This window comes from Bufo bufo, chromosome 8, assembly GCF_905171765.1.
Source record: "Bufo bufo chromosome 8, aBufBuf1.1, whole genome shotgun sequence".
Taxonomy (NCBI): Eukaryota; Metazoa; Chordata; class Amphibia; order Anura; family Bufonidae; genus Bufo; species Bufo bufo.
The window spans coordinates 46915358-46939686 of NC_053396.1; the positions used below are offsets into that span (position 1 = coordinate 46915358).

General features: G+C 42.1%; 2 pseudogenes; both read right to left on the reverse strand.

Annotated features, from left to right (window-relative positions):
- Positions 1-15254: 15254 nt before the first annotated feature.
- Positions 15255-16232, reverse strand: LOC121009222 (annotated as a pseudogene).
- A 563-nt stretch (positions 16233-16795) lies between these two features.
- LOC121009223 lies at positions 16796-17795 on the reverse strand (annotated as a pseudogene).
- Positions 17796-24329: the final 6534 nt, after the last annotated feature.

Sequence of the window (24329 nt, forward strand, 5' to 3'; positions counted from 1 at the left end):
TACGCAATATCAAAAAAGGTCTCGAGACCCACAGCGTCTCGTTACATTTTAAAATCCATCACAATAAAAACCCTAGAGGTCTGCGATTTTTTGGTCTGGAACTAGTGCACACACCCACCCGTGGAGGGGATTTTATTTCCTTAATAAATAAAAGAGAGGTTGAATGGATGTTCCTCTTGGGAACAATTCAGCCTCAAGGGTTAAATATAGAGTGTGACGTTAATGCTTGCTTATTTTAATATATTTGCCATTAGCTAATTAGCCTTTTATCATATTTTATCTGCTTGTATGCATTTGTTCTTACTTTGTATTTCTGTGGATGTGTCTATGACGTGGTATAGGGGAGGTTCTCCTGGTAATTTAAACTCTGTGGAATTCAATTACTCATCAACGCCCCAGACGAAGCATCACGGCGAAACCCGGGTCGGGCATTACAGAGATTTTTAATATATGTTTTAAAGCTGTAATTTTTGGCTTTTATTAAATAATTTTTTATCTGACCCTTTGGTGCGTATCCATCCTACCTGCTAGTCCTTTTTGGAAGCTGTGGTTCATTGCCATCTAGGTGTAGAAGCGTTTCATCTGCTGGACTGTTTTTAGGATTTCTCATGCCTAAGTGTCCTGATTCGTGCCTGTTCCATTTGCCCAGCTGTCTGTGAAGACTCCGCAGAGAATTTTTCCATGCACTTTACCAGTGAAGTTCTGTGAGTAGAATTTTGTTGCAGGCGCATTAAGTGTCACTACATACTACGCTATAGTTCTCTTCTTTCAGCAGAATCCAATTGAAGATACCATCCAGTTTTCTACACGCATTTACCCACTGGAAATCCTGTGAGTATAATCTATTCACATGGTGCGTTAAGTGCTTGGAATTTGCTACACCATAGTGCGCTTTTTATTACACCACAGGTCTCCATACCAGTGTCGGATTGTGAGGTTGGCCTGTGTTCACACTGGTTGAAGACTGATAAAAGGAACATTTATTCACACAAATAAGATTTCTCTCCTCCAGCGCAATCCTTCTATATACTCCTATACAACTGACTTTTCCCACATTGTCTTTGGATTTGCAGCGCTAGAGAGGACGAGTATTTTCTGCAGAGACTTCATTTTATTTTATTTTCTGAATTGTTATTGTGGGTGTCTCTGTTCTTATACTTCATTACCATGGATATTTTTGATTTTCGTGCTAATTTAGTTTGTGATATCGATACAGTTTTTCCTAGTGAGGGTGTCATTAACGAAAAGTTTGCTTTGGAGAATCTCTTTTTGGATCTAGAGAAGGATTTTTCCAGAGAGATTAGAACCATGTGGGATGTGGTATCCTTGGAAAAATATCTCTCCGAAAAAATGATCCCAGAGGGGCTGAGATGGCAATTACCTTTAAATTCTGAGGATAAGGAGGATAAAGAAGAGTGGGAGCTTTTAATGAATGATTGTAGCTTTAGGGCTATTACGTTCATTATTGGTAAAAGAAAACAAAAGCTTAAAAAGATCAACGCCAATATAGAGAGACTGCAAGCTTTGCTGACACCACACAAGGAAACTACTGAGTATTTAAGATTTTCTAAACAATGTCAAACGAATATCATAAAGGTAGAAACGGAAGTCAAAACTAAAAAGTGTAAGAAGTTCCTAAAGGTCTGTGAGGACTATCAGAAAAATAGGGTATATAAATGGAAGTCACTAACCAGTGTGGATCACAGGGGATTGAGAGATAGGGGTATGGATATACCTGTCACACAGGTAATAAATAGAGAACAGATAAGAACAGATAATATGGAGACTAATTTACAGCATCCACCACCACTTTATGGAAATAGGGACCTCTATAACAATAGAAGACCCTTTGAACAATATCAGGACCAAGGCTATAATTATAATTTTAATGGACATAGAGACCATCCTCACTATACCCCGAATGGATATAGAGATCACTACACACCCTATCATCATCAGGGGAATAATTATAACAATTATAATAATAAAAGATATAAACAACGCCCATACAATACCATAGATCAACATCGTCCATCTAGATCTGGACATGTCCCGACATATCCTACTCGGGAACAACTTAGATTAAACAATTGTAAGAGTCCATTTTTAGCCAATAAGAAAATTGGAGGGGAAACCATTAAAACAGACACAGTCATCCATCCAACACCTACTGGGGGGAACAACGTTGTACAGCAGATGACCCTTGAACAGATAGGGACAAAGGACGGTAAAGCAAAACCATCGACCATGGTGGATTCACACGAGAGGGACCTTAGCCAGAATTTTCCCCACCAGAGTATGCGGGGGGTACAGAGGGACCCCCCTCAGGAGAAGATAATTCTAGAGACAACAAGAACGCCCCTAAAAAGAAGTTACACCGAGGACATAGAGGTGGGGGACGGAAATCCAACCCCGGGGGGGAAGAAAAGCAAGGGGAGTCAATAGGAATCTTCAACCTCAGCAGACATCCGTTATCCAAAGAAGAAAAACTGGTTTTACAAAAGGGACTAAAATTTGCACCTAGCAATGGTATAAACAAGTTTAGTTTATTTCTCGATATCCATAGATATATCAGAAAACTAAATATAGCAAAGTACTATCTGAACGCACAACCATCTTTGCCGGCCAACACTGTGACCACCACGGGGGTCTTGCACACTGACCTCCGAAATAGATCAAAATTTTGTCCAAAAAACAAAAACAACGAATGTATAGATGCTTTTAAAAGAAGCCTCCTAAATGAACTAGAGAAGATGGATCACAATCCCAAGAAACAGAATCTTTCAAAAGGGGAGAAGGAAGCATTAAAACAGTTGGAGAAAAATGATAGGATAGTGATAAAACCGGCAGATAAGGGGGGAGGAGTTGTCATAATGGATGTTGAGCAATACACTATGGAAATGGATAGGCTGCTTTTGGACAGAGATACTTATTTAGTTTTAAAAAACAATCCGCTTGTTGCTTTCAAGGGGCAATTGGAGGTTATTCTGAAGAAGGGTTTGGAGAAGGAGGTGCTGAATAAAAAGGAATATGATTACCTTTTTTTAAAATGTCCTGTTACCCCTGTCATATATTTTTTGCCGAAGATGCATAAAGATCCCATCAATCCACCGGGGAGACCTATTGTGTCAGGGATTAATTCCCTTAGCAGTAGAGTCTCTGAATACATTGATTTATTCTTGCAGAAATATGTGACAGTGGCTCCCTCCTATCTTAAAAACTCCACCAGTGTCATTGATTTAGTCAATGACATTGGAGAAATTCATGGATCCCTGTGGTTAGCCACAGTCGATGTTTCCTCCCTCTATACCTGTATTCCTCAGGGTTTAGGTATTAGGGGGGTTCAGGAAGCTTTGGACACTGATCCAGATATGGGGTTGGATCAAAAAACCTTTATCTTGGAATGTGTTGATTTCTGCCTCACTCACAATCATTTTCTTTACAAAGACAATTTTTATCTTCAGCACTCCGGCGTGGCGATGGGGGCGAAATTCGCCCCAAGCCTCGCCAATCTTTTTATGACGATGTGGGAGAGGGAGAGTATTGACCAGATCCTCAATAAGGATTTGGGAGGGGGTCAGCTATTAGTGTGGCGAAGGTATATAGACGACTGCCTTCTCATCTGGTCAGGTGAGAGGGAAGGTCTGGATGCCTTTATAGCGGGCATTAACGTCAACAGTTTTAATCTAAAATTCACTAGTCACATCAGTGCGATCTCTGTGGATTTCCTTGATTTGGTTATATTTGTGGAAGAGAGGAGACTCAGAACCAAGACCTTCTTCAAAACGGTTGATGTGAATACGTATATAGAACTCAACAGCTGTCACCATCCATCATGGCTTAAAAATATTCCCAAAAACCAATTCTCACGTATTTCTAAAAATTGTAGCAAGTTAGAAGATTATAGAGAACAAGGACAGTTGGTCAAAAATAGATTCTTGGAAAAAGGATATGAAAATGAATTTTTAGATCACTGCAAAGACGAAATAGAACAAAAGCGCACCATTTCACAGACCACTATTAATAGTAAAGAACATAAGAAGGATTTCAGATACACATTTTTGACCCAATTTAATAGTAAGATGGGTTGTATTAAAAACATGATTCGCAAAAATTGGCATATCCTTCAAAATGATCCTGTACTCAGCAAAGATCTGCCAGAAAGGCCTCCTGTAATATTTAAAAGAGCCGACAATCTTACCAATAAATTGGTCCGCAGTGCCAGTTTCGCCACTAGTAAAAAACGCGTTCGCACAGATAAAGGTAGGTTCACATGGTGCGGCTTTTGCTTACCTTGCAAAAACCGTATCCTAAAAGACCGAGGCAGGTTTGTGGATACAATCACCAGTAATAAAACAAAGGATACCATCCTGAAAATTAGGGGCCAATTTTCCTGCCATAATGTTGGCGTAATTTATCTTTTGGAGTGCCCTTGTGGCCTCCAATATGTCGGTAGGACTACACGGAGTCTAAAGACTCGGGTGCAGGAACACATACGCAATATCAAAAAAGGTCTCGAGACCCACAGCGTCTCGTTACATTTTAAAATCCATCACAATAAAAACCCTAGAGGTCTGCGATTTTTTGGTCTGGAACTAGTGCACACACCCACCCGTGGAGGGGATTTTATTTCCTTAATAAATAAAAGAGAGGTTGAATGGATGTTCCTCTTGGGAACAATTCAGCCTCAAGGGTTAAATATAGAGTGTGACGTTAATGCTTGCTTATTTTAATATATTTGCCATTAGCTAATTAGCCTTTTATCATATTTTATCTGCTTGTATGCATTTGTTCTTACTTTGTATTTCTGTGGATGTGTCTATGACGTGGTATAGGGGAGGTTCTCCTGGTAATTTAAACTCTGTGGAATTCAATTACTCATCAACGCCCCAGACGAAGCATCACGGCGAAACCCGGGTCGGGCATTACAGAGATTTTTAATATATGTTTTAAAGCTGTAATTTTTGGCTTTTATTAAATAATTTTTTATCTGACCCTTTGGTGCGTATCCATCCTACCTGCTAGTCCTTTTTGGAAGCTGTGGTTCATTGCCATCTAGGTGTAGAAGCGTTTCATCTGCTGGACTGTTTTTAGGATTTCTCATGCCTAAGTGTCCTGATTCGTGCCTGTTCCATTTGCCCAGCTGTCTGTGAAGACTCCGCAGAGAATTTTTCCATGCACTTTACCAGTGAAGTTCTGTGAGTAGAATTTTGTTGCAGGCGCATTAAGTGTCACTACATACTACGCTATAGTTCTCTTCTTTCAGCAGAATCCAATTGAAGATACCATCCAGTTTTCTACACGCATTTACCCACTGGAAATCCTGTGAGTATAATCTATTCACATGGTGCGTTAAGTGCTTGGAATTTGCTACACCATAGTGCGCTTTTTATTACACCACAGGTCTCCATACCAGTGTCGGATTGTGAGGTTGGCCTGTGTTCACACTGGTTGAAGACTGATAAAAGGAACATTTATTCACACAAATAAGATTTCTCTCCTGCAGCGCAATCCTTCTATATACTCCTATACAACTGACTTTTCCCACATTGTCTTTGGATTTGCAGCGCTAGAGAGGACGAGTATTTTCTGCAGAGACTTCATTTTATTTTATTTTCTGAATTGTTATTGTGGGTGTCTCTGTTCTTATACTTCATTACCATGGATATTTTTGATTTTCGTGCTAATTTAGTTTGTGATATCGATACAGTTTTTCCTAGTGAGGGTGTCATTAACGAAAAGTTTGCTTTGGAGAATCTCTTTTTGGATCTAGAGAAGGATTTTTCCAGAGAGATTAGAACCATGTGGGATGTGGTATCCTTGGAAAAATATCTCTCCGAAAAAATGATCCCAGAGGGGCTGAGATGGCAATTACCTTTAAATTCTGAGGATAAGGAGGATAAAGAAGAGTGGGAGCTTTTAATGAATGATTGTAGCTTTAGGGCTATTACGTTCATTATTGGTAAAAGAAAACAAAAGCTTAAAAAGATCAACGCCAATATAGAGAGACTGCAAGCTTTGCTGACACCACACAAGGAAACTACTGAGTATTTAAGATTTTCTAAACAATGTCAAACGAATATCATAAAGGTAGAAACGGAAGTCAAAACTAAAAAGTGTAAGAAGTTCCTAAAGGTCTGTGAGGACTATCAGAAAAATAGGGTATATAAATGGAAGTCACTAACCAGTGTGGATCACAGGGGATTGAGAGATAGGGGTATGGATATACCTGTCACACAGGTAATAAATAGAGAACAGATAAGAACAGATAATATGGAGACTAATTTACAGCATCCACCACCACTTTATGGAAATAGGGACCTCTATAACAATAGAAGACCCTTTGAACAATATCAGGACCAAGGCTATAATTATAATTTTAATGGACATAGAGACCATCCTCACTATACCCCGAATGGCGAAACCCGGGTCGGGCATTACAGAGATTTTTAATATATGTTTTAAAGCTGTAATTTTTGGCTTTTATTAAATAATTTTTTATCTGACCCTTTGGTGCGTATCCATCCTACCTGCTAGTCCTTTTTGGAAGCTGTGGTTCATTGCCATCTAGGTGTAGAAGCGTTTCATCTGCTGGACTGTTTTTAGGATTTCTCATGCCTAAGTGTCCTGATTCGTGCCTGTTCCATTTGCCCAGCTGTCTGTGAAGACTCCGCAGAGAATTTTTCCATGCACTTTACCAGTGAAGTTCTGTGAGTAGAATTTTGTTGCAGGCGCATTAAGTGTCACTACATACTACGCTATAGTTCTCTTCTTTCAGCAGAATCCAATTGAAGATACCATCCAGTTTTCTACACGCATTTACCCACTGGAAATCCTGTGAGTATAATCTATTCACATGGTGCGTTAAGTGCTTGGAATTTGCTACACCATAGTGCGCTTTTTATTACACCACAGGTCTCCATACCAGTGTCGGATTGTGAGGTTGGCCTGTGTTCACACTGGTTGAAGACTGATAAAAGGAACATTTATTCACACAAATAAGATTTCTCTCCTGCAGCGCAATCCTTCTATATACTCCAACAAATAAATGGGACTGCTATGGGCACGTCTTGTGCGCCCACTTATGCAAATCTTTTTTTAGGGTGATGGGAAGACAACTTGGTGTTCACGGATGGTATGTCGTCATATACCTGCCACATTACATTTTGGGGCAGGTATATCGACGACATACTTATCTTTTGGGATGGGGGCAAATCACTTTTTCACTAATTCACCCAAGCTCTTAATGACAACTGCATAGGTATGAAATATACATACGAAATTCAGCAGAAGGAAATTATGTTCCTAGATTTAAAAATCAAAATCATGGAGGATGGTCACTTGAACACTGAAATACATAGGAAACAAACCTCCACTAATAGTTATCTGCACTGGTCCAGTTGGCACCCCGCACCTTTGAAGAGGGGGATACCCACTGGCCAGTATTTGAGGGCCCGGCGCAATTGCTAGGATGAGATCTCATTCAGGAGAGAAAGTGGACATCTCTGGGATAGATTTAAGAGGAGGGGATATCCTACAGCCCCCCTTAAAAGAGCATTTAACAGAGGTAAGAACACTAATAGAGATGATCTACTGAAAACAACCCCTATAAAAAAGAATGAGACCATCCGATGTATAGGGACTTTTGACGGATATAACAAAGAGATCTATCATATATTGGAAAAATACTGGCATATTATCCAGACGGACAGAGACCTCAAATCAGTACTTACCATTAATCCTAGTGTCACTTATAGGAGAGGCCCAAATTTGAAGGACCAACTAGTACATAGCCATCTGAAGGAAATAAAAATGGAAAATATATTAGCAAAGGACAAATACAATGGCTCAGCACCATGTCGAGACTGCTCGTTTTGCAAATATATCCCCCGTATTAAAAAATTCATAAATCCCGGAAACAGGAAGGAATATGACATTAGACAACGGATTACAGTTAAGTATGTACATAACAACCAAACATCAGTCTTGCGTTTTTGGGGGATTGAAAAACTAAGTCTAGGCCCAAGAGGTGGAAATTTAGATAGGAAACTCCTGCAGTGTGAAGCACGGTGGATAGACAGACTTAACACAATGAGCCCTAATGGTCTGAATGAAGGTTTCTCCTTTACAGCATTTATATAAATACGGCAGGGAATTCTATCCCCTATGTCCTAATTATAGTAAGTATAATGAAGAGAAAAAAAGAAATAATAATTTTGCTCTCTCCATCTTTTATGATACATTCGAACCATATAGTATTAAAGATAAAAAGATAAAAAGGGAGACGGTTGAGAAAGAAAAGAATAGGGCAAAAATACCCGTGAGTAATCATAGAATGTGGATAATCCGATGGGGTTACCACATTTAAGCGCTAAGAATATAGGAGACCTATCTATACCAACTAAAGGAATTTGATAAGTAAATGGTGGACCATATATGGGGATTAACAGCATTTTTACATCTGCACTATTATTAAAAATATCGGATATTTGGATTCAGCTCCCAGTGTGGATAGAATTAATTTCCTCTTGAATACGAGTTAATTCTGATCTCAGACCTGCTGCAGCGCATGTCATCTGTAGCGTGAAGCAGGATAAACTTCTTGAAAGAATCAGAGTCCTCACGCATGCGCAACTGATATTCGACTAGCTAAGTTTGAAAACTTAAGTTCAGGGGCATGCGCAGTGGCCAATTGATTGTCTCTATCTTTTAAGTTTTGGCGCATGCTTGGTGCAAAACTGCGAGTGACAGAATCAGAGACCTGATAATGGCTATAGATCCCAATAAATGTTTAAAGTTTTAGCACATGTCACCTGCAGCATAAAAAACCCCTTGAAAGAATCAGAGTGCTCACGCATGCGCTCTTGATATCCAGATTAGCTGAGTGTGAGAACCTAAGTGTAGAGGCATGCGCAGTAGATAATTGATCCCCGTTTGTTTTTTCAAGTTTTGGCGCATGCTCAGTGGAAACCTGCGAGTGACAGAATTAGAGACCCGTGGAGAGCGCAGGCGTATGGTCACCCACTGGATTGGCATATACAAATGATGTCATCAGCAATAGACGGAGCGATGATTTGCCCTACGGGACGATCACAACGCGAGCTGTCAATCTCATAGGCTAAGGGAGAGATACGACCCGCCCTGTGAGTATAAAATATGTCTGAAATCAAACACTCGTGTTGTCTGTGGCTCCATTCCCCTGAAGACGCCGCCTAGTGCGGTGAAACATGTCGGGGGAGCTACGTCTCATTACATTTTAAAGATTATGTTAGGGATAATCTGAGCTGTAGCACCGCGATCTGCAGACGCAGTGCGAACCAGCTCATACTGACAGGGGTAGAAAAGATATTGTGAGCAGGAGTCGATATTAGCCTCTAGTTAGAAGCATTACTCTAATAGAGATTCATACATTAGTGCTTAGACTGATCTGCTCACTGAGTGAGTGGAAGTCCAAAAGGTCCTAACTGTCTGGTGTCAGATAACACCAGCAGAAAAAGAGTGTATCAACCAGTGCCAGATGGCAAGCTTTATGAATTAGCCAGTGTTCTTTTAGGATTATTATATACCACTCATAAAGGATACAGCTATATATCCTTCACGCTGAGAGCAGCGACGGAGTGCCATATATTCCTACTACCTGTCAATTATCTCTCCATATGTATTTTTTTTAAAAACTCTCAACAGAGTCTTTTTGTTCCACCTTGTGGGCACATCGCATATGAGGTTACGCTCCAGCGCTGACAGGCGAGCAGCAGCAGGGTGAGAACGCCGAAAGCACGCACAGACGGCCCGCACTTTATGCAGCAGCTCTGACATATCAGGGTAATTTTTAAGGAATCTCTGCACCACCAAATTCCGCACATGCGCCAGGCAAGGGATGTGCGTCAAACCGGCTAGTCCCAGAGCTGCTACGAGATTTCGCCCATTATTGCACACCACCAGGCCGGGCTTGAGGCTGACTGGCACCAACCACTCATTGGTCTGTTGTTCAAGGCCCGTCCACAGCTCCTGCGCGGTGTGGGGTTTGTTCCCCAAACAGATAAGTTTTAAAACTGCCTGCTGTCGTTTACCCCTGGCTGTGCTGAAGTTTGTGGTGAAGGTGTTACGCCGACCGGATAAGGAGCTGGTAGAGGTTGAGGAAGCAGAGTAGGAGGAGATAGCAACAGGAGGCAAACTGAAGCGCCTTGCAAACCTCGGTGGTGGAAGGACATGCGCCAAAATGCTATCCGCCTCAGGCCCAGCCGCCACTGCATTTACCCAGTGTGCTGTTATGGAGATATAACGTCCCTGACCGTGCTTACTGGTCCACGTATCCGTAGTGAGGTGCACCTTGCCACAGATGGCGTTGCGCAGTGCACACCTGATTTTGTCCCCTACTTGGTTGTGAAGGGAAGGGATGGCTCACCTGTAAAAGTAGTGGTGGCTGGGCACGACGTACTGTGGGACAGCCACTTCCATAAGGCCTTTAAAACTATCCGTCTCCACCAGACGGAATGCCAGCATTTCAAAGGCCAGTAATTTAGAAATGCTGGCATTCAGGGCTAGGGATCGCGGGTGGGTAGGGAGGGTACTTCCTCTTCCTCTCCAGCGTTTGGGAGATGGAGAACTGAACGCTTCCGTGGGACATTGTGGAGATGCTTGGTAACCCAGGTTTTGGTGTTGCTGGCAGAACCTCTGTTTGCGGGGTGGCACTGTCACTCCAGAGGTGGATGAAGAGGCCATGACTGCAGCAGAAGAGGAAGCAGGAGGAGCCAGAGACCTTTCTTGGTTTTTGAGGTGTCTACTCCACTGCAGCTCGTGCTTTGCACTTAAATGCTTGGTCATGCAGGTTGTGCTCAGGTTGAGAACGTTTATGCCTCGCTTCAGGCTCTGATTGCTCAACGTGCAAACCACTCGTGTCTTGTCGCCAGCACATTGTCTGAAGAACTGCCACGCCAGGGAACTCCTTGGAGCTGGCTTTGGTGTGCTCGGTCCCTTGCTGCGGTGGGCAGTAGGAGGCGTACTGTCTAGAGGACGGCCGCTCCGCTTTTGCACCCTGCTCCCTTTTCTGCTGTGCTGGTGGCTCTGTTCGACCACCGCCTCTTAATCCGAACTACATAGGTCACTCGCATGACCTTGATTCCATGTGGGGTCGAGGACCTCATCGTCCTCCACATCATCTTCCACCCAGTCTTCACCCCTGCCTTTCTTGTCGGTCTGCACACTTTTGAAAGCCCCAGCAGTTGGCACCTGTGTTTTGTCATCATCCGAGACATGCTGCGATGGTCCTCCCATGTACTTATCTTGAAAGATAAGTGGTTGGGCATCAGTGCACTCAATCTCTTCCACTTCTGGGGCAGGGCTAGGTGGATGGCCCTGGGAAACCCTGCTAACAGAGTCATCAAAAATCAGAAGAGACTGCTGCATGACTTGGGGCTCAGTCTGCTTGGCTGATTTGCAAGGGGGTGAGGTGAAAGACTGATGGACATCGGCTGCAGGTGCCAACTGTAGTCTTTCAGCAGGAGACTGGGTGGGAGACAATGTGAAGGAACTGGATCCACTGTCAGCAACCCAATCTACTATCGCCTATACTTGTTCAGGCCTCACCATTCGTAGAGCAGCATTAGGCCCAACCCAATACCGCTGCAGGTTTTGTCTCCTACTCGCACCTGAGGAAGGGGTTTCACTTGTGCGTGTAGCTGGCACAGATCGACCTGGGCCACGTCCCTTATTTGACGTTCTCCTCATATTTTTCGAATTTAGGATCTTGCCCTAAATGGGTGTTTAATTAATAGTAGAATAGAACGACAGTATGTAAAGGGTGTATCTCACATGGTTTGAACCAGTGTACTAAGCAGAAAAACAAGGAAACGGAGCTCATAGTACCAAAAGTAAAAAAATATTTTATTTTATTATAACATGATTAAAAGATATATATGTAAAGAAGAAAGTAAATGATATGCCATTAAAAAGTGAATGGGAGCAGAAAAAGAGCGCCACCCTGGGATAGCACACGTATCAATTGTCAAACATATATATACAATATATTGATCAATGGAATGTACATGGTGCAATGACCATTGACCAACCAATGACCAAAAAAAGGTAACCTTAATGCACACGTGAGTCAACAGTCAAAAATAAACCAACACGGCAATGAAGCATGGTTTGCATTGCGGGTGCAACATAGGAAATGGAGAACAAACCACAGTGAAGACCAGGTGTAAGTTGTAACCTAAGTCAAATGCCGTGTGGGTGAAAAAAGAACAGAGACTCACCTGAAAGAGACCGTGTGCTATGTCACCCAGGATGACGCAACCCCAACGCGCATTTCGGCGTGCCTTCGTCTGTTTGTAGAGGGAGTATCTCACAGGGCCTGAACCAGTGTAGGCCTGAATTAAATATTTCTTTGCCCAAAATGGCTGTATTTCAAATGGCTGTATTTCAAATGCCTGATTCAAACCCCCGTATGTAGAGGGGGTATCTCACACGGTCTGAAACAGTGTAGGCCTAAAGAAAATATTTTTTTTCCCAAAATCACTGTATTTCAAATGGCTGTATTTCAAATCCCTGAATCAAACCCTTGTATGTAGAGGGAGTATCTCACATGGTATGAACCAGTGTAGGCCTGAATTTAATATTTCTTTGCCCAATATGGCTGTATTTAAAATGGCTGTATTTAAAATCTCTGAATCAAACCCCTATATGTAGAGGGGGTATCTCACACGGTCTGTACCAGTGTAGGCCTGAACTAAATATTTCTTTGCCCAAAATGGCTGAATTTCAAATGGCTGTATTTCAAATCCCTGAATCAAACCCCTGTATGTAGAGGGGGTATCTTACACGGTCTCAACCAGTGTAGGCCTGAAGTAAATATTTCTTTGCCCAAAATGGCTGTATTTCAAATGCCTGCATCAAACACCTGTAGGTAGAGGGGGTATCTCACAGGGCCTGCATCAGTGTAGGCCTAAATTAAATATTTCTTTGCACAAAATGGCTGTATTTAAAATATCTGTATTTCAAATCCCTGAATCAAACCCCTGTATGTAGAGGGAGTATCTCACAGGGCCTGAACCAGTGTAGGCCTGAAGTAAATATTTGTTTGCCCAAAATGTCTGTAATTCAAATGGCTGTATTTCAAATGCCTGATTCAAACCCCTGTATGTAGAGGCGGTATCTCACACGGTCTGAACCAGTGTAAGCCTTAAGTAAATATTTATTTGCCCAAAATGGCTGTATTTCAAATGGCTGTATTTCAAATGCCTGCATCAAACTCCTGTATGTAGAGGGGGTATCTCACACGGTCTGAACCAGCGTAGGCCTAAATTAAATATTTCTTTGCACAAAATGGCTGTATTTCAAATGCCTGAATCAAACCCCTGTATGTAGAGGGAGTATTTCACAGGGCCTGAACCAGTGTAGGCCTAAATTAAATATTTCTTTGCACAAAATAACTGTATTTCAAATGGCTGTATTTCAAATCCCTGAATCAAACCCCTGTAAGTAGAGGGAGTATCTCACAGGGCCTGAACCAGTGTAGGCCTGAATTCAATATTTCAAATGGCTGTATTTCAAATGCCTGCATCAAACCCCTGTATGTAGAGGGGGTATCTCACACGGTCTGAACCAGTGTAGGCCTAATTGAAATATTTCTTTGCACAAAATGGCTGTGTTTCAAATGGCTTTATTTCAAATGCCTGAATCAAACCCCTGTATGTAGAGGGGGTATCTCACACACTCTGTACCAGTGTAGGCCTGAAGTATATATTTCTTTGCCCAAAATGGCTGTATTTCAAATGGCTGTATTTCAAATGCCTGAATCAAACCCCTGTATGTATGTAGAGGGGGTATCTCACACACTCTGAACCAGTGTAGGCCTGAAGTAAATATTTTTTTGCCCAAAATGGCTGTATTTTAAATGACTGTATTTCAAATCCCTGAATCAAACCCCTGTATGTAGAGGGAGTATCTCACACGGTCTGAACCAGTGTAGGCCTAAATTAAATATTTCTTTGCCCAAAATGGCTGTATTTCAAATGGCTGTATTTCAAATCCCTGAATCAAACCCCTGTATGTAGAGGTTGTATCTCACACGGAGTGAACCAGTGTAGGCCTGATTTTAATATTGGTGCACTAAATGGCGGTATTTAAAATCTCTGAATCTAACCCAAATGTAATAAGGGTGTATCTCATAATGAAATCTGCTTTAAAGGCAGCCAACTAAATTTTTTGTGTCCAGACGAGTGTTTGTTTAACAACTGAATTTGACAGCAGTATATAAGCCTGTCATTTCACACGTGCAAAATAGTGTTTTTTGTCAAAAAAGTGTGTTTTTCAAACCCCAGAAAATGATGGGTGTATTTGTAGCTTAAATTGCACACTGACTATTTAAGATATTGTAGATTGCCAAAAAAGTGTTTTTTCGGTAACAGAATATGAAAACTGTATATATTAAACTTGAATTTAATACTTGCAGATCTGGAAAATACTGTTTTTTGAAGAAGAAAAAAAAAGTGTGTTTTTCAAACCCCAGAAAATGATGGGTGTATTTCTAGATTAAATTACACATTGACTAATCAAGATGTTGTAGATTGCCAAAAAAGTGTTTTTTTTGGTAACAGAATATGAAAGCTGTATAGATTAAACTTGAATTTAACAATTGCAGATATGGAAAATACAGTTTTTTGAAAAAAAAAAGTGTGTTTTTCAAACCACAGAAAATGATGGGTGTATTTCTAGCTTAAATTGCACACTGACTAATCCAGATGTAGTAGATTGCCCAAAATTATTTTTTTTGGTAACAGAATATGAAAGCTGTATATATTAAATTTGAATTTAACACTTGCAGATCTGGAAAATACTGTTTTTTGGAAAAAAAAAGTGTGTTTTTCAAACCCCAGAAAATGATTAGTGTATTTCTAGATGAAATTAAACACTGACTAAATAAGATGTTGTAGATTGCCCAAAATTATTTTTTTTGGTAACAGAATATGAAATCTGTATAGATTAAACTTGAATTTAACAATTGCAGATATGGAAAATACAGTTTTTTTTTTTTTAAAAAGTGTGTTTTTCAAACCACAGAAAATGATGGGTGTATTTCTAGCTTAAATTGCACACTGACTAATCCAGATGTAGTAGATTGCCAAAAAAGTCTTTTTTTGGTAACAGAATATGAAAGCTGTATATATTAAAACTTGAATTTAACACTTGCAGATCAGGAGAATATATATATATTTTTTAAGATTTATATTTTTTTTAATAACGCACTGAAGTTTTTTTTTTAGAAGACCAGTTTATGTGGATACATTCCATTTGACAGAGAAAACGCTGAGTGCAGGTATCCACGAAGTTGGGGCTCTTTCTTGATGAAAGTCAGGAGCTGTGAGTCAACAAACTTCTGGTCTGCTTTGCGCTGTTGTGTGACTTCGTATTTTTCCTTCTCTGTGTCAAAGATCTCTCCCTCCTGATGCTTGGGTTTACGCAGCTTCTTCTTCTTGAAGTATGTGTCAGTTAGGTGTTTCGGGATCTTGACTTTTGAGATATCAACTTTGGTGGATGTGGCAATGACAAATTTCTGGTGAGCTCTTCTAAGAGGAACTCTGTTGATGACCAGAGGGCCTATTACCAAAAGGAGTCCAGTCTAAAGCTGTTTCAGGAAGACAACATGCTTTCCCCTGTGACGTCCATCAAGAAGGACCAGCACAGTTCCAGGAGTGATGCTGGCGTGCAGATTGCGCTTGTGCTGGCTGAAGAGCTTTTTGCTGTGCCTGAGCAGCTTGCGAGGAACATCTTCAGTGGGATAGTAACGTGGCATTTTACAGAGCTTAACCACACGTGTGCCGCCGTTCTTATCTCCACCAACTGTCTTAGTGACGGTTGTTTTGGGCTTCTCCCGCTTCTTCTTCTCAATCTTAGTTACAGGGGCTGCGTACTTGCGCTTGTACATCGCCTTCCTTGCAAACATTGCAGATCGGGAATACCTCCCAATTCCACGGGCCAGTACTGGGTTGCGACTGGCATGATGTTTTCGGACCTTCTTCTCAGCCTGCTCTCCTGGCGCCTTCACAGCCTGCTCTCCCGGCGCCTTCTCTGCTGCTGCCTTCTTCTCAGGCTTCTCTCCTGCTGCCTTCTTCTCCGGCTTCTTCTCCACCTTCTCTCCAGCAGCCTTCTTTTCAGCCTTTGCTCCTGCCGCCTTCTTCTCAGGCTTCTCTCCTGCCATCTTGGCTGAAAGGAAAAAGCAGGAAAATATTTTTTTGTGGCAAAAAAAAGTGTGTTTTTAAAACCCCAGAAAATGATGGGTGTATTTCTTGCTTAAAATGCACACTGACTAATCCAGATGTTGTAGATTGCCAAAAAAGTGTTTTTTTTGGTAACAGAATATGAAAGCTGTATATATTAAATTTGAATTTAACACTTGCAGATCTGGAAAATACTGTTTTTTGGAAAAAAAAAGTGTGTTTTTCAAACCCCAGAAAATGATTAGTGTATTTCTAGATGAAATTAAACACTGACTAAATAAGATGTTGTAGATTGCCAAAAAAGTATTTTTTTTGTAACAGAATATGAAATCTGTATAGATTAAACTTGAATTTAACAATTGCAGATATGGAAAATACAGTTTTTTTTTTTTAAAAAGTGTGTTTTTCAAACCACAGAAAATGATGGGTGTATTTCTAGCTTAAATTGCACACTGACTAATCCAGATGTAGTAGATTGCCAAAAAAGTCTTTTTTTGGTAACAGAATATGAAAGCTGTATATATTAAAACTTGAATTTAACACTTGCAGATCAGGAGAATATATATATTTTTTTTAAGATTTATATTTTTTTTAATAACGCACTGAAGTTTTTTTTTTAGAAGACCAGTTTATGTGGATACATTCCATTTGACAGAGAAAACGCTGAGCGCAGGTATCCACGAAGTTGGGGCTCTTTCTTGATGAAAGTCAGGAGCTGTGAGTCAACAAACTTCTGGTCTGCTTTGCGCTGTTGTGTGACTTCGTATTTTTCCTTCTCTGTGTCAAAGATCTCTCCCTCCTGATGCTTGGGTTTACGCAGCTTCTTCTTCTTGAAGTATGTGTCAGTTAGGTGTTTCGGGATCTTGACTTTTGAGATATCAACTTTGGTGGATGTGGCAATGACAAATTTCTGGTGAGCTCTTCTAAGAGGAACTCTGTTGATGACCAGAGGGCCTATTACCAAAAGGAGTCCAGTCTAAAGCTGTTTCAGGAAGACAACATGCTTTCCCCTGTGACGTCCATCAAGAAGGACCAGCACAGTTCCAGGAGTGATGCTGGCGTGCAGATTGCGCTTGTGCTGGCTGAAGAGCTTTTTGCTGTGCCTGAGCAGCTTGCGAGGAACATCTTCAGTGGGATAGTAACGTGGCATTTTACAGAGCTTAACCACACGTGTGCCGCCGTTCTTATCTCCACCAACTGTCTTAGTGACGGTTGTTTTGGGCTTCTCCCGCTTCTTCTTCTCAATCTTAGTTACAGGGGCTACGTACTTGCGCTTGTACATCGCCTTCCTTGCAAACATTGCAGATCGGGAATACCTCCCAATTCCACGGGCCAGTACTGGGTTGCGACTGGCATGATGTTTTCGGACCTTCTTCTCAGCCTGCTCTCCTGGCGCCTTCACAGCCTGCTCTCCCGGCGCCTTCTCTGCTGCTGCCTTCTTCTCAGGCTTCTCTCCTGCTGCCTTCTTCTCCGGCTTCTTCTCCACCTTCTCTCCGGCAGCCTTCTTTTCAGCCTTTGCTCCTGCCGCCTTCTTCTCAGGCTTCTCTCCTGCCATCTTGGCTGAAAGGAAAAAGCAGGAAAATATTTTTTTGTGGCAAAAAAAAGTGTGTTTTTAAAACCCCAGAAAATGATGGGTGTATTTCTTGCTTAAAATTCACACTGACTAATCCAGATGTTGTAGATTGCCAAAAAAGTGTTTTTTTTGGTAACAGAATATGAAAGCTGTATATATTAAATTTGAATTTAACACTTGCAGATCTGGAAAATACTGTTTTTTGAAAAAAAAAGTGTGTTTTTCAAACCCCAGAAAATGATTGCTGTATTTCTAGATTAAATTACACACTGACTAAATAAGATGTTGTAGATTGCCAAAAAAGTGTTTTTTTTTGTAACAGAATATGAAATCTGCATAAATTAAACTTGAATTTAACAATTGCAGATATGGAAAATACAGTTTTTTGAAACAAAAAAGTGTGTTTTTCAAACCCCAGAAAATGATGGGTGTATTTCTAGCTTAAATTGCACACTGACTAATCCAGATGTAGTAGATTGCCAAAAAAGTATTTCTTTGGTAACAGAATATGAAAGCTGTATATATTAAACTTGAATTTAACACTTGCAGATCAGGAAAATATTTTTTTGTGGCAAAAAAAGTGTGTTTTTAAAACCCCAGAAAATGATGAGTGTATTTCTACCTTAAATTGCACACTGACTAATCCAGATGTTGTAGTTTGCCCAAAAAAATGGTGATTTGCAATGTCCCAAAAGCTCAGATGCAGTGCTGGTGCACTGAGCTTGCATAAAATGGCCGCCGCAGCCGCCACCCGCCTAACTAACAGAATTATAAAATTTCTTTTTTTTTTGGTCAATGGCCTCAGGGCAGGGTAAAACGATTGTGCCCTGCACCCACACAACTATTTCTCTGTAGATCGCTGAGTTAGATTCTCTCCCTGAAATCACAAGTCCAGCAGCATCCTCTCCCTACACTTGTAACAGCAGAGTAACGTGCAGCGCTACTTGACTCAAGCTTATATAGAGCCTGGGTCACATGCTGCACTGGCCAATCACAGTCATGCCATTAGAAGGCATGGCTGTGATCGCTTCTAAGGTCAGACAGTTAACCGCTTGTTGATTGGCTGCTCTGCAGCCTTTCAAAAAGCGCCAAGAAAGCACCGAACACCGAACCCGAACTTTTACGGAAATGTTCGGGTCCGGGGTCCAAAAATCCTAAAGTTCGCTCAACACTATTCATTTGCAATACCCATCAAAGTTATATCCCAAAAAATTATTTTGTGAGCATCATACAGACAGACGAAGCGCAAATTATAGGGATTATCATTTAGGTATAGCATGAAAGAGGGTATGGCAGATACATCGACCCTCCAAATAAGGAGTAAATCATCGATGTATCTGCCATACCACTCTATGTCCTGTATAAAGGGATTGTTGTCACAGTAAATATAGAGCACTTCCCAATAGGACATGGACAAATTAGCCAACAAAGATGAAAATTTAGCTCCCATGCAAACTCCATGTTTTTGAACAAAAAATGTATAATCAAATGAAGAAAAATTATTAGTCAACAGAAATTTAGTTACTTCAAATATATAATCTATGTATTCCATTGTATATTTACTATATTTGTGTAGATGATATTCTAGACCTAATAGAGCAAAATTGTGGGGTATTGAAGGATATAAGGAAACAACATCAGTAGTTAGCCATATACACTCACCTGGAAGAATTATTAGGAACACCATACTAATACGGTGTTGGACCCCCTTTTGCCTTCAGAACTACCTTAATTCTACGTGGCATTGATTCAACAAGGTGCTGATAGCATTCTTTAGAAATTTTGGCCCATATTGATAGGATAGCATCTTGCAGTTGATGGAGATTTGAGGGATGCACATCCAGGGCACGAAGCTCCCGTTCCACCACATCCCAAAGATGCTCTATTGGGTTGAGATCTGGTGACTGTGAGGGCCATTTTAGTACAGTGAACTCATTGTCATGTTCAAGAAACCAATTTGAAATGATTCGAGCTTTGTGACATGGTGCATTATCCTGCTGGAAGTAGCCATCAGAGGATGGATACATGTTCTCATTCTGTTTACGCCAAATTCGGACTCTACCATTTGAATGTCTCAACAGAAATCGAGACTCATCAGACCAGGCAACATTTTTCCAGTCTTCAACAGTCCAATTTTGGTGAGCTCGTGCAAATTGTAGCCTCTTTTTCCTATTTGTAGTGGAGATGAGTGGTACCCGGTGGGGTCTTCTGCTGTTGTAGCCCATCTGCCTCAAGGTTGTGCATGTTGTGGCTTCACAAATGCTTTGCTGCATTCCTCGGTTGTAACGAGTGGTTATTTCAGTCGACGTTGCTCTTCTATCAGCTTGAATCAGTCGGCCCATTCTCCTCTGACCTCTAGCATCCAGAAGGCATTTTTGCCCACAGGACTGCCACATACTGGATGTTTTTCCCTTTTCACACCATTCTTTGTAAACCCTAGAAATGGTTGTGCATGAAAATCCCAGTAACTGAGCAGATTGTGAAATACTCAGACCGGCCCGTCTGGCACCAACAACCATGCCACGCTCAAAATTGCTTAAATAACCTTTCTTTCCCATTCTGCCATTCAGTTTGGAGTTCAGGAGATTGTCTTGACCAGGACCACACCCCTAAATGCATTGAAGCAACTGCCATATGATTGGTTGACTAGATAATTGCATTAATGAGAAATAGAACAGATGTTCCTAATAATTCTTTAGGTGAGTGTATATTCCGCTCTCTATTGTTTATTAAAAAAAAAGATTTTAATACGTCTCCTGTGTCTTTAATATATCCTGGAACACGTTTAACCAAAGGTTGTAATATAGAATCTAAGCATTCTCACAATCTCCCCATAAGAGAGACAATGCCTGATATTATTGGACGTAATGGGTGAGGGTTGAGACCTTTGTGTATCTTCGGAAGACAATGTATAATTGTTGTGACAGGTGTCTCTATGTTAAGAAAGGTGAACTGTTTATGAGGAAAAAAAAACAAGATCTCTGCCTTTGCAGAGAATCTTGGTATATTCTTGTTGGTATTCAGTAATAGGATTTTTGTCCAACCCTTGATACGTAGAGGCATCTGACACAATTTCAATAATTTGTTGGTAATATGTATCTCTATCAAAAACTACTACTGCTCCTCCTTTATCAGCCATTTTTATTATTATCTCATCTGTTTTTTCTAAAATATCTAAGGCTTTTTTTGTTTATTAGTTAAGTTGTGATATCTATTTCCCTGGAATTTTTTATTGGATTGAATGGAAGTAAGTTACTTTTCTGGAACTTCCTGAAAGATGTCTATACTATGTGTACGTGCTTTCAATGGATAGAACTGTGGATTCACAGTTTTAAATTCTTGGCCTGCAATTTCCACAGTGCTATCACTGTTTTCAGATTCAAGATGTTCAAGACAAATCAGTGACACTTGTATATACAGTAGGTGTTTGTGATATTGTGCTTTTAGCACGACAGCGTCGCGCTGATACTCGGCGACATGGTGCCGAGATCTCGCACTCACTGGAATAGTGACAGCACATCCCAGCAAGCGCGTCATAGAAGCGACGGGAGATCCGACTTGGATTCCCGCCAATTCTACACGTGTGCGGCGTTTGTTATGAATCCTGAGGGGGAAGTCCCCGCCGGATTTTAAATAAAAATCCGGCATGGGTCCCCCCCTCAGGAGCATACCGGGCCCTTAGGTCTGTTATGGGTTGTAAGGAGAGCCCCCCCTACGCCGAAAAAAACGGCGTAGGGGTCCCCCTACAATCCATACCAGACCCGTATCCAAAGCACGCTACCCGGCCAGCCAGGAAGGGAGTGGGGACGAGCGAGCGCCCCCCCCCCCCTCCTGAGCCGTACCAGGCTGCATGCCCTCAACATGGGGGGGTTGGGTGCTCTGGGGCAGGGGGCGCACTGCGGCCCCCCCACCTCAGAGCACCCTGTCCCCATGTTGATGAGGACAGGGCCCCTTCCCGACAACCCTGGGCGTTGGTTGTCGGGGTATGCGGGCGGGAGGCTTATCGGAATCTGGGAGCCCCCTTTAATAAGGGGGCTCCCAGATACCGGCCCCCCACCCTAAGTGAATGAGTATGGGGTACATCGTACCCCTACCCATTCACCTGCAAGAAAAGTGGTAAAAACACAAATAAACCACACAGTGTATTAAAATATTTTATTTTTCTGCTCCGGAGGCCGCCCCCTGTCTTCTTTATTAGCTCTTTTACCAGGGGGGGCTCTTCTTCTTCCGCTATCCCGACGGGTCTTCTCCGCTATCCGGGGGGTCTTCTCAACTCTCCGGGGTTCTCCTTCTGTCTTCTTCCGCTATCCCGACGGGTCTTCTCCGCTATCCGGGGGGTCTTCTCAACTCTCCGGGGTTCTCCTTCTGTCTTCGCCGCTCTCCGTTGTTGACTCGGCGCACCCCGGTTCTTCGTCTCGCGAGATCTCGGATTTTAAATAAAAATTTAGCGAGACGAAGAACCGGGGTGCGCCGAGTCAACAACGGAGAGCGGCGAAGACAGAAGGAGAACCCCGGAGAGTTGAGAAGACCCCCCTGTCTTCTTTATTAGCTCTTTTACCAGGGGGGGCTCTTCTTCTTCCGCTATCCCGACGGGTCTTCTCCGCTATCCGGGGGGTCTTCTCAACTCTCCGGGGTTCTCCTTCTGTCTTCGCCGCTCTCCGTTGTTGACTCGGCGCACCCCGGTTCTTCGTCTCGCTAAATTTTTATTTAAAATCCGAGATCTCGCGAGACGAAGAACCGGGGTGCGCCGAGTCAACAACGGAGAGCGGCGAAGACAGAAGGAGAACCCCGGAGAGTTGAGAAGACCCCCCGGATAGCGGAGAAGACCCGTCGGGATAGCGGAAGAAGAAGAGCCCCCCCTGGTAAAAGAGCTAATAAAGAAGACAGGGGGCGGCCTCCGGAGCAGAAAAATAAAATATTTTAATACACTGTGTGGTTTATTTGTGTTTTTACCACTTTTCTTGCAGGTGAATGGGTAGGGGTATGGATTGTAGGGGGACCCCTACGCCGTTTTTTTCGGCGTAGGGGGGGCTCTCCTTACAACCCATAACAGACCTAAGGGCCCGGTATGCTCCTGAGGGGGGGACCCATGCCGGATTTTTATTTAAAATCCGGCGGGGACTTCCCCCTCAGGATTCATAACAAACGCCGCACACGTGTAGAATTGGCGGGAATCCAAGTCGGATCTCCCGTCGCTTCTATGACGGCTCTGTCTCCATCGCGGCAAGCCAGCTCGGCGCTGGCTCCCGCGATGGGGCTCGTAGGTGCTCAATCTCGCCGAGAAAGAGAGCGAGATTGACACAAAATCGGGTTCACCTACTGTAGATTTGCATAATCATTATAGCAATGTCAGGTATGACTACAGACTTTGAACTATCTCCGTTGTTACAAAAATGTCTTTTTACCGTCAGATTTCTGACGTATTTATTGATGTCAGCTATAGTTGTAAAAAGGTCAAAGTCGGTAGAAGGCACAACATTTAAAACCAACGTTAATACTTCTTTCTGGCCTTCAGTAAGTACATAATTTGACAAGTTCACTACATCCAATGTGGTATTCAATTTAGTATTGATCGAGCACCAAAGTGCTCGTGTGCTCTGGCCGAACACATCGGGAGTATAATGGAAGTCAATGGGAGAAACCGAGCATTAATCCAGGCACCCCCTGCTCTGAAGAGGAGAGGGTGCCTGGTTCATAGGAAAAAGTCAGAAATTGATGAAAACACCACCTAAATGGTTCTGGAACAGCACGGGAAGGATGTCTGGATGCACCTTGGACTCCCAGGTCGCTGCTGGGAACGATATTGTCCGAGTAGTACGCCACTTTTACAGACTGACAATAATATGCACAAAACCAAAGATAAAATCGATTTTAGAGAAAAAAAAATTAGGAAACATTCTTTTCTCTATATTTACTTGTATATAAAGTGCAAGTTCTGCCACAAATTACAAGCAAGAGGCACTCCGATACAACCTGTATGTCACATAAAGGAGGGCCTTATTCACATTGTGGTACAATTGTTCATTCAGTGGGACGCCGACATTCATAAAGCCTATGCACTAAGTCAAAGGGCTGCCAAAAATTACAAGGAACCAGAACTCCAATACACCCTTTGTTACACATAAAGAAGGGCATCATACACACCCTTGAAAAATTATGATTGATGGTCTTTTGATGACCCTCTAAAACATATGAAGCAAGGCCCTGCTGATCTGACCATCTAAAACATTAGGGGCGAGGGCCTGCTGCTGAGCTGACCCTCTAAAACATTATGAGTGAGGGTCTGCTGCTGACATGACCATCAAAAAATTATGGTTGAGGGCCTGCTGCTGAGCTGACCCTCTAAAAATTATATACCAGGGCCTGTAGGTGAGCTGACCCTATAAAACATTATATGCGTGGGCCTGCAGGTGACCTGACCCTATAAAAGATTGTAGGTGTGGGCCTGCAGGTGAGCTGACCCTGTAAAACATTATATGAGAGGGTATGTAGGTGAGCTGACCCTGAAAAAGATTGTAGGTTGAGGCCTGATGGTG